Below are 12,433 nucleotides of genomic sequence, written 5' to 3'. Positions count from 1 at the left end.
CAGATGCTGGTGAGGTTGGGGAGAAGAGGGAATGCTTATTTATTTTTTTTATTTGTTTGTTTGTTTAGACATAGTCTTGCTCTGTCCCCAGGATGGAATGCAGTGGCATGATCTTGGCTCGCTGCAATCTCTGCCTCCTGGGTTCAAGCAATTCTCCTGCTTCAGCCTCCCGTGTAGCTGGGATTACAGTCGTGTGCCACCACACCCGGCTAATTTTTGCATTTTTAATAGAGATGAGGTTTCACCATGTTGGCCACGCTGATCTCGAACTCCTGACCTCAGGTAATCCACCCAGCTTGGCCTCCCAAAGTGCTGAGATTATAGGTGTGAACCACCATGCCCGGACTGGAATGCTTATACACTGCTGGTGAGAATGTAAATTAGTCCAGCCACTGTGAAAAGGAGTTTGATGATTTCTCAAAGCACTAAAACAGAGCTACCATTAGACCCAGAAATCCCATCATTGAGTATATACCCAAAGGAATATAAATTGTTCTACCATAAAGGCACATGTACACATACGTTCACGGTAGCACTGTTTACAATAGCAGTGACACGGAATCAACCAAAATGCCCATCAATGGTATACTGGATAAAGAAAATGTGGTACATATATACCATGGAACAGTATGCAGCCATAAAACATGAATGAGGTTATGCCCTTTTCAGCAATATGGGTGTTGCTGGAGGCTCTTATCCTAAGTGAACTAATGCAGGAACAGGAAACCAAATACTATATATTCTCACTTATAAGTGAGAGCTAAACATTGACTATACATGGACACAAAGAAAGGAACAATAGACTGGGACCTACTTGAAGGCAGAGGGTAGGAGGAGGGCAATGATCAAGAAACTACCTATTGGGGGCCAGGCACGGTGGCTCGTTCCTTAATCCCAGCACTTTGGGAAACCGAGGTGGGCAGATCACCTGAGGTCAGGAGTTCCTGACTAGCCTGGTGAACACGGTGAAACCCCATCTCTACTAAAAATACAAAAATTAGCCAGGCATGGTGGTACATGCCTGTAATCCCAGCTACTCAGGAGGCTGAGGCAGGAGACTTGTTTGAACCCAGGGGTGGAGGTTACAGTGAGCTGAGCTCACACCACTGTACTCCAGCCTGAGTGACAGAGTGGTCTCACAAAAAAAAAAAAAAAAAAAAAAGAAAAAAAAAAAAAAAAAGAGAAGAAAAGCTACGTATCAGGTACTATGCTTATTACCTGGGTAATGAAATAATCTGTACACTAAACTCCCATGACATGTAATTTACCTGTATAACAAATCTGCACATACACCCCCTGAACCTAAAATAAAAGTTAAAAAAATGTGTCTTCAAGACATTATACACTGTTGTATGTAGTGTACTTGTTTATGGAATTGCCAATATTTAAATTGACTCTAGTCTTCCAGAATCAATGTAAATATTAGCAATTGTCGTATTCCAGCTGCAGAAAAGAGAGAAATAAAAATCAGGGTAATCCTAGGTTTGTACCATAAAAGCAAATCCTTAACCTATTCTGAGAGGTAAGCCATGTTGGAAGTGTGAAGTAAAGTCATTTTTCCGAGATGACAGGAGAATCCAAGGGCCAAATAGAATAAAAGTTATAGTCAGTAGTATGAGTATGAGCCAAGACCAAGAACCACTTAAAGGTAAAAAGTTAATGGAGAATGGGAATTGGGGTAGAAAATATAGTTGGTCCAACATAACTTCCAGCTGGCAGAAATCTATTGGGTTTCAGCTCCCTCCAGCAAGTGGAGGTTATACCTTGAGTGTTTAAGCAGTATCCTCTACTATCAATCCAAGAATGACTTAGCCTGCAGGCTAGAAGAACTCAGTGATTGCTAAGAATGACTTTTAGTCACCGAGAAGAATTACAGTTGATGGCTAATGATGTGGAGTCAGGCAGCATGAATTTAAATCCTGGTTCTGCAGGTTGTTAACCACGTGACTACAGACAGCCACTTAAACTCTCTGTGTCTCAGTCTGCTCAGTTGTATAAATGGGAATAATGATAATGTCTACATGATAGAGTTGTCATGAGGATTCAATGAGTTATCTACAACAACATAGAAGATCTGGCTTGGTGTATAGTATGTACTCAATATTAGTTGTATTATTACTAGTATCTGTGAAAATCAGGGAGTTTCACAATACTTGATGTACAGTAGTACTGGAATTTTAAAAAATCAATATTACCTAAAAGGCCTAAAATTCAGTATTAGAGTCTGATGTCCTGCGCTACCTATTTGTTTCTTGGTTTAATTCCATTTGTATCTGGCTTTTGTACCAATTCATTTGACACTTATAAATGTATTTTTCCCAATAAAAACTTAAGTCAAATATCAATCAAACAAATTATGTTCAAACCACTCATATATAATAGTTTTGGTAGATGAGACCAATTGTTTCAGATTATTTTGAACTCTCTTTTTTGGAAGTTTTGTTACTCTAACATCTTTAGATTCACAATTGTTAGAACTTTAAAATTATTCTGGATCACACATTGAGTGTAGAAGAGTAGCTAGAACAGAAAATCATTTTTAGAATTTCAAACCGTTCACAAGACTTCCAGATGAGCTAAAGGATGAGTATAAAGGATGACATTTATGAGGAATGAATGTTGCTTTAACAGACAGTTTCAGTTCTTGCCTTATTTCCTCTCTCTTCCCCAGCTCCTCACTGTTGAATTGACTCATGGTCTCTTTTGCAGGCCGTGGCCTGTTCTAGTTGTGGAGCCAACTCTGACTGGGGCAGGAAGTAATGTCAGCCAAGTCTTCTGAGGGGGCTTCATAGTGAGTCACACTGGCAGAACAGCCAGGTGTGCTGGGGCCAGAGTGGGGCCCCAGGAGCTGCATCACCTCTGGGCTCCTCCCTCCCACCCACTCTTGGGTTAGCTCAAGCTTCTGCCTCTTATTCCAACCCATAGAAAACTTTGTGAGCAGAACAGAGTCTCAGAAGTCTCATAATTCATGCCTGTATGCACATGTGAATGAATATATTACTTTAATATGCTGCATTCGGTGACAAACTGTATCACGTAGGGTGTGTGAGTGTATTGGGTCATGGGCATTGAAAGGAAAATAGAAAACTCAAATGACTGAAGAAAGTTTGAGGGTATGCTTTGGTTTAGAACAGGGGCTCATCAGGGTATACACTTAACTTCTCATGAGTGGGATGATATAGTAGCCCTGCAAAACTGACATAAAAAAAGCTTCATTTTATGTTAACCTATTTTTCTCTCTGGGATAACTGACAATTTGATACAATGTAAGATTTCCTGAAATCTTTCTGAGAATTCACTGTTAATGCCATACTGTAGACATTCATTATTCACTCAACTTTATTTATATTTTTACTGAGTGTATCCTCTGTGCTGGGCATTGGGGAAATAAGAATGAGGTTAATAGTACCTACGTGATGAAGCCCAGAGTGATGGAGAAAGAGCTACTGGAATACAGAGCAGGTGCACGTCCCCTTTCCTGGGGTATGGAGGGCTAGGGAGACTTGCCCACCTAAGGCCTGGAGGATGAATAAGAGAATTGGTCCTTCCTTCCTTCCTCCTTTGCTTCCTTCCTTCCTTCTTTCCTTCTTTCCTTCCTTCCTTCCTCCCTCCCTCCCTTCCTTCCTTCCGTCATTCCTTCTTCCTTCCTTCCTTCTCCCCTCTCCTCCCCTCCCCTTATTCCTCGCTCCCTTCCCTTTCCTTATTCCTCGTTCCCTTCCCTTCCCTTCCCCTCTTTCTCTTCCTCTCCTTCTCTCTTTCTCCCTTACTCTTCTTTCTTTCTTTCCCTTTCTTTCTTTCTTTCCCTTTCTTTCTTTCTTTCCCTTCCTTTCTTTCTTTTTCTTTCTTTCTTTCTTTCTTTCTTTCTTTCTTTCTTTCTTTCTTTCTTTCTTTCTTTCTTTCTTTCCCTTTCTTTCTTTCTTTCTTTCTTTCTTTCTTTCTTTCTTTCTTTCTTTCTTTCTTTCTTTCTTTCTCTTTCTTTCTTTCTTCTTTCTTTCTTTCCTTCCTTCCTTCTTTCTTTCTTTCTCTCTCCTTCCTTCCTTCCATTCTTCCTTCCTTCTCTTTCTTTCTTTCTTTCTTTCTTTCTTTCTTTCTTTCTTTCTTTCTTTCTTTCTTTCTTTCTTTTCTTTCTTTCTTTCTTTCTTTCTTTCTTTCTTTCTTTCTTTCTTTCTTTCTTTCTTTCTTTCTTTCCTTCCTTCCTTCCTTCCTTCCTTCTCTCTTCTTTCTTTCTCTCTCTCTTTCTTCCTTTCCTTTCCTTTCACTTTTTTCTTTTTTCCTTTCCTTTTCTTTTCTTTTCTTTTCTTTTCTTTTTTCTTTTGAGACAGGATCTGGCTCTGTTGCCAGGCTGGAGTGCAGTGGCATCATCTCGGCTCACTGCAGCCTTGACCTCCTGGGCTCAAACTATCTTCCCATTTCAGCCTCCTGAGTAGCTGGAACTACAGGTGTGTGCCACCACGCCCAGCTAATTTTTGTAATTTTTGATAGAGATGGGGTTTCACCATGTTACCCAGGCTGCTCTCAAATTCCTGGCCTCAGGCGATCTGCTGCCTCAGCCTCCCAAAGTACTGGGATTGCAGCCTCCACCCCACTCGACCTATCATTCATTCTTTTCACAGTTATTTATTGAGCACCCACTGTTATGGTTCTGGGGATACAGTCATGAAGTATTCTGGGGATACAGCCAAAACCTCTGACCTCATATCACTTATATTCTAGTGACGAGAAAAAAAAGAAAAAAATAATATTTAATGTAGGTATTTTAGATGATGATAAATGCTATGGAGAAAAATCAAACAGGGAAGAAGAAATAGGATATCATGGGAAGGCTGGATACAAGTGAGACAGGTTGGCAAGGGAAGGATTGACTGAGGTGAATTTGAGTAACTTCCTGAGGGAAGAGAAGGGAACTACCTCAGGGACCTGAGGGAACTAATGCCTGTCTGAGTGGGGAGTGCTCCAGGCAGAGGGACACCCACAGTTGCGGAGGATCCATGGGGAGGCCAGCATGGTTGGAGCAGAGATTGTGATAAAGAGGTAGTAGGTGATAAGGACAGAGAGGTAATGGGGAGACCAGGATCTGAAGGGCCCTTTCGTTATTGTAAAACATTTGGTTATTACTTAGCATGAACTAGAAAGACACTAGGATTGACAAAGCCTAACCCTTACAAGATCACTTTGTCTGCTATGTTGAGAACAAAGCCTGTAGGTGCACTGCTTGGATGTCTATTGCCTGTCAGGGGCTGTGATATGCTTTGGCTGTGTCCCCACCCAAATCTCTTCTTGAATTTTCACTCCCATGATCCCCACATGTCATGGTAGAGACCCAGTGGGAGGTAATTGAATCATGGGGGCAGGATTTTCCTGTGCTGTTCTTGTGATAGTGAATAAGTCTCATGAGATCTGATGGTTTTATAAAGGGCTGTTCCCCTGCACAAGCCCTCTTGATTGCCACCGTGTAAGATGTGCCTTTGCTTCTCCTTCACCTTCCACCATGATTGTGAAACCTCCATAGCCATGTGGAACTGTGAATCCATTAAACCTCTTTTTTCTTTATAAATTACCCAGTGTCAGGTATGTCTTTATTAGCAGCTTGAGAATGGACTGATACAGGCTGTATCAGTCTGATACAGACTGATACAGGCTTTGCCATCCAGTCATAGAGAGGAGTGTGAACTAATTTGGTAAAGTAATATGAATGCTCAGTGACAAACATTGATTATTGACCATCCCGAGGTCCTTATTCCTCATTCTGTCCATCACCCCAGATTTTAGTTTAGGGATCCAACTCTTTTGTATTCTCTGACCAGGAGGTTTGATGGGTCCCATTGTGCAGTTAAGAAATGGAGTTGTAACCTAGGCCTAAACCAATGAGCAAGGTCTATCCTCTTCTAGCACAGGTTCATAGATGAGCATGCAAATCAAACCAATCAACAAAGTCCCAACCCAAGTGGATCTAAGAACTTTTTCATGTAGGAAATACTCTTGTGGGATGAACACAAAGGATCTGCTGTGGTCATCTTATGATGACTTTGGGACTGAATATGAAACCACACCAGCTTGCTGTTTGCATCTACAGTCATCATGCAGCATCTGTGGGAAATTTATTCCCCACCCCAGAGGACACCAAAATTCATATATGAAATTCAAGTTCTGATATAAAATGGTGTTGTATTTACATATAACTTATGCACCTTCCTTATTCTTTAAATCATCTGTAGATTACTTATAATACTTTGTATAACATAAATACTATAAATAGTAAATAGTTGTTCATTGTATTGTTTATTTGTATTTGATTGTTGTTATTTTTATGGGTTTTTTCCAAAATATTTTAGGTCCTCAGTTGGTTGAATCCATGAATGTAGAACCTGAAGTTAGAGAGGGCAGCCTACATTTTTTGTTTGCTTAAATTTGGGGGGAACGTATGTAAGCTTTTATCTTTATGTCAATTTTTAAATATTTTTTCTGTAATCTACAATAGAATAGCAAGCTTTTAAAAATAGTTTCTCATGCTTAGATGGTGTTGATTGACAGATGGCATTGTAGTTAGTAAAAAGAAAACCAACAGAAGACAAGACGGACTTCAAGAAATCCTCCTTTACTGGGACAAAGATGCAAATCATTGCACTATTGACCAAAGATCAGAGGGACAAAAAACAAGAAAAAGAATTTGAAAGGGTCAAAAGGAACATCCAGAATACAGAAATATACAAATTGCTTTTCAAATAATTAAGGGTTCTGCTTGACTAGCTCAGAACCCAGAAGAAGGGTGTTTGTTTCTTCTAAAATGTGAAAATTTGAAAATACTTTTACAGGAACCAGAAGAGGTTCAGAGATCACCACTTGGCAATATAGGCAGGCTGCAGTTATAGACCAAAATTGGAAAGCAGGTACAGAATGAGCTTCATTGGTTACAGTTCTGCATTTGCCTTATTGGGGCATGATCTGATCACTTACCAGCCTGTGATTGGCTGATGATCAGCTGCTGTGGTTGGCTAAGATAAAGATGTCACAAAAAATATACTATACTACTAAATTAGGCTTTTAGTTTGTCTACCTACTAACATAGGTTGTAGTTCATTAGAAAGGGATTGAGGGTACAGAGGGCAACCTTAAGCCAAATTTAGTTTAATAATATGTTACAGAATTGAGATTTACTTAATATTAATCACAATTACCATTAATTAATTCTAAATGTCAGAAATTTTACATGAGTTTTCTAATTCTGTTAACAACTCTTCAAAATTTGTATTATTTTTCATGTTTTTATATCAGAATTAAAATTAAGGCACATAGAAGTAAGTTAATTGCCCAATGTCAAACAGCTGAAAAATGGGAGATTTCGAGGGGAGATTATGTTTTGCTAGGCACTGCACTAAACACTTTACATTACTGCATTTTATCTTTACAACAGTCCTTTAATGATAGGGAAATTTAAGAGGGAGTTAAATAAAGACAGAGGCAGGAGTCATCCCAGGCTGCCTGACTCCAGAGTTCGTAGTCTTACCAATATATAGTTTATTGTCTTTCTAAATGACTTCTGAATTTCCCACTTGAGAATGTTTAAGCTTAACATTGGTTGTATCCTGGTGTATTAGTCTGTTCTCATACTACCAATAAAGACATACCAGAGACTGGGTAATTTATAAAGAAAAAGAGGTTTGACGGGCTAACAATTCCAAGTGCCTGGGGAGGCCTCACAATCATGGGGAGGAGCAAAGTCACATCTTATGTGGTGGCAGGCAAGAGAGAGAGCATGTGCAGGGAAACTCCCTTTTATAAAGCCATCAGATCTCATGAGACTTATTCACCATCACAAGAACTGCATGGGAAAGACCTGCCCTCACGATTCAGTTACCTCCCACCAGGTCCCTCCCATGACATGTGGGAATTATGGGAGGTACAAATCAAGGTTTGGCTGGGGACACAACCAAACCATATCACTTGGTTTCTAATTGTTAACTCTCAAACAAGTCCATAGTGGTTATCCTTCAATCAAGACTGCAAGATTAGAACTAAAAAATGAGCACGTCGTACTGTGTCCTGAAGAATTTTAGCATCAAAACTGATGTGTGCCAGCTTTCAAGGGATTGGTATGTCAAGGCTTGATAGTCTTCAAGTCCTTCCCTTTTCCACAAAATGCCTTTTGGATAGTCTGATACTTGGTTGTATGTGTAGTGGTTAATATCACAGGCATCAAATTGAGATGGCCTTGGGTACAAGAGCTAACTAGCTTCAGAAATTCTTACTTATGTAATTTTGGCCAATTAGGCCATTTCTCAAGTCTGAAAGGAATTCTTACCACTGGAGAGAATGATATAGTTAAACCTGTTTCCAATTTGTCAGGTTCATGGTTTCCCAACACAGTAAATGTGCGAAAACTTAGTGGCAAACTTATTGCACGGGGTTATTTCATGATGGCATCAATAAAGTTAAAAAAAAAAAAAAACCTAACTAAGAAAGTTATATCTCTTAAAAATCATCTAACTTATTTAGAAGTTTGTTTTAGACTTGTACTTTTCTGTGAACCCTCAAAATCTATAATAGATTAAATAATATGCTTTTATCATTAAGATACAAATTATTAGTATTTGTATCACTAACAGTTTTCAGAAGGTCTACTTAAATGATGATTTATGAACAAATTCTAAACTGAGAGTAGATTGAAAGGCAACCTAAATAAAGTATTCAAAAATATCTTTTATCGAAGATAATTATCTTTTTCTAAGTTGCACATAAGGTTTTTTAAACTATTGTTGTTTTATGCATTTTTGAGACAATCCAACCCAAAAGATAAATTGTGATTGAAGTATTTTTCTCTGGATTTTATTTTGTCCATCTGTTGAAAACCTTTATAAATGTTCTAGAAAGAAATATCATTGTGAGCTTTTCTTCCAATCCTAGAAAAAAAAGATTTTTAAAATTAGGATGATTATATCTCAGCCCTAATAGTAAGTATTAGATTTTCAGGGGCTGATAAAATTGGAAACTTAATTTAGAGTCTCATGTTTAGCACAGCTGCTTCTTCTTCTTCTTCTTCTTCTTCTTCTTCTTCTTCTTCTTCTTCTTCTTCTTCTTCTTCTTCTTCTTCTTCTTCTTCCTCTTCTTCTTCCTCCTCTTCCTCTTCTTCTCTTTCTTCTCCCTCTCCTTCTTCGCCCTCTCCCTCTCTCTCTCCATCTCCCTCCCACTACCCCCTCCTCCCCTTCCTCCTTCCCCTTCACCTTCTATTTCTTCTTTCTTAGTCTGCTTCTGAAACAGGGCCCCACTCTGTTGCCCAGGCTGGAGTGCAGTGGTATGATCCCAGCTCAGGCAATCTTCTCACCTCAGCCTCCCAAGTAGCTGAGGCAACAGGCATGAACCACCATGACCACCTAATTTTTAAATTTTTTGTAAAGATTGGATCTTACTATGTCTCCCAGGCTGGTCTTGAAATCCTGGACTCAAGCAATCCTCCCGCTTCAGCCTCTCAGTCTCCCATATTGCTGGGTTACAGGTATGAGCCACCATACCCAGCTTAGCATAGCTTCTTAAGTGAATCTTTCCTCTAACCATTTTTTGTTGCTGTTTATATTTTTTTTCCCTTTTATCAAAACCTGTTAACCTTGTAGGACCAATAAACAAATTCATAAAAGTTGAAGTGAAGAAATTATAGTGGTCTATCATTAGGGTTCATATTTCTCAGGGATCAGAAAGCTTAAGGGTAACAAAAAGAACAATAATTGTGGAATTTCAGGAATTACACATTCTTTCTACAAATATTTATTGAAACTTTAGTATGTTAAGAGTGAACAGTGGTTGAGATCACAAACTCTGGCCTGGGTTAAAATCCAGGTTCCACCACTTGTGTGTTTACGAATGACCTTGAGCAAGTTACCTGATTTTCTTGCCCTTGTTTCTTCACCTGAAAAACAGGAATAGCAATAACCCTAATCTAATATATATTGAAGGTGGTTCAGAGAATTGAATGAATTCATGTAAGTAAAAGAGTTAGAACAGCATCTGCCACATGATGAGGATTATGTATGTAGTAGATAGCTAATAACACTATCACTTCACTTATGAGGATAAACTCGGTGTGGTAGTTGCCCTCATAATGCTAATGACAGGTATTGTTTAGTGCAAAATTGATATTCATCAAAGAATTATTATGTTCCAAGTACAATAGTAATAATTTTATATTTATTGTGTTATTTAACTCTTAACTATATCAAGGAAGGTTATACTGTTTTCAATTTAGAGGTAAAAAAAAAATAAGGGTTATAGTGATAAAATAATTTTGCTGAAAGTTCAGTTAATAAGTAAAGAAACCAGAATTCAAACCAAATTAGTATTTATTTCACTACCCGAGGCTGGTCATTTAGAGAAAATACATCAATCATTGATTTATTAGGAAGACAGATAGCATGGTGATTGAAAGAATAGATTCTGAAGACATATGGTGAGGATTGGAATTCTGTCTTCACTACTTCAAGTGCTAGACTTTGGACAATTTACTTAATTTCTCTGTGCTTCACCTTTCACACCTATGACCTGATGATAACATCTCAATACAGAGTTAATATAAGGATGGAATGAGATAAAATACACCCAGTGCTTGATTTTTACTAAGTGCTCATGTTTAAAAAAAATCATGAAATTTGGACAGTATGAATACTTTTCTGTTTCTCTCTCTGACTTCATGTTCCTAGGTGTCAAAACTAAGTTTGTAGAAATTATGATACAGGCTCTAGATGATTATTCAGCTGATTGAAGAGAAATTGACTTTCATTCTTTATTTTGTCGATAATGACCACAGCATTCTAGGTAGGACTGATATTCAGTTCGTAAGAGCCACTGCTACAAACAAACATATCACTCATTAGAAATACTGAAATGCAGAGCTTCTGCACCAGATGGTAAATGGTTTAAGACATTGAGCCCACTTGTCACCTAATGAAATGCATAATGAGCCCTGGTAGTGTTGCCTGCAGGTGAGGGGGGCCCTTGGAAGCTGCAGACTTGTCTGAGAGAGGAAGTGGCATAGGCATCTCTAGTGCTCCTCTCTAGATCCAGAGGTGCTCAGGATTAATAGGCATGTGACAGAGTTGATGGTAGTAATAACAGTAATACTGGCCGGGCACCGTGGCTCACACCTGTAATCCCAGCACTTTGGGAGGCCAAGGCTGGTGGATCACCTGAGGTCAGGAGTTCCAGACCAATCTGGCCAACATGTGAAACCTCATCTCTACTAAAAATACAAAAATTAGCTGGACATGATGGTGGGTGCCTGTAATCCCAGCTACTTAGGAGGCTGAGGCAGCGTAATCACTTGAATCTGGGAGGCGGGGGTTGCAGTGAGCCAAGTTCGCGCCACTGCAATCCAGCCTGGGTGACAGACCGAGACTGTCTCAAAAAAACAAGACAAAACGAAACAAAACAAACAGAAAAACAGTAATGCTGATGTGGTCAAGGAGTAAGCTGTCTGGATCTACACTCAGCACGCCCTGCCTCTCGCTGACGACAACAAAATATAGCCATTTGTCACCTAACAACAGGGATACATTCTAAAAAATGCATTATTAGATGATTTCTTTATTGTGCAAACATCATAGAATGTCCTTACATAAACCTATATTGTGTAGCCTATGGCACACCTAGGCTGTGTGGTCTAGCCTGGTGCTCCTAGGTTACAAACCTATATAGCATGTTACTGTACTGAACACCACAGGCAATTGTTAACACAACGGTAAGTACCTGTGTATCTAAACATACCTGAACATAGAAAAAGTACAGTAAAAATATGCTGTTATAGTCTTTTTAACTTATTTTAAGTTCAGGGGTACATGTGCAGGTTTGTTATATAATAAACTTGTGTCATGGGGTTTGTTGTACAGATTAATTACCCAGGTATTAAGCCGAGTACCCATTAGTTATTTTTCCTGATCCTCTCCCTCCTCTCAACCTCCATGCTCTGATAGGCCCCATTGTGTTGTTTCCCTCAACATGTCCATGTGTTCTCATCATTTATCTCCCACTTATAAGTGAGAACATGTGGTATTTGGCTTTCTGTTCTTGCGTTAGTTTGCTGAGGATAATGGCCTGCAGCTCCATCCATGTTCCTATAAAGGACATGATCTTGGTCTTTTTTACAGCTGCATAGTATTCCATCGTGTATATATATCACATTTTCCTTATCCAGTCTACCATTGATGGGCATTTAGGTTGATTCCATGTCTTCGCTATTATGAATAGTGCTGCAATGAACACACACATGAATATATCTTTATGATAGAATGATTTGTATTCCTCTGAGTATATGCCCAGTAATGAGATGTTGGGTTGAATGGCAGTTCTGTTTTTAGGTCTTTGAGGAATCACCACATTGTTTTCCACAATGGTTGAACTAATTTTATGGGACCACTGTCCTATATGTGGTCCATCATTGATGGAAAAGTCA

This window comes from Macaca mulatta, chromosome 11, assembly GCF_049350105.2.
Source record: "Macaca mulatta isolate MMU2019108-1 chromosome 11, T2T-MMU8v2.0, whole genome shotgun sequence".
Taxonomy (NCBI): Eukaryota; Metazoa; Chordata; class Mammalia; order Primates; family Cercopithecidae; genus Macaca; species Macaca mulatta.
The sequence above is the reverse complement of the archived record's forward strand: the minus strand, read 5'-3'. Positions refer to the sequence as shown.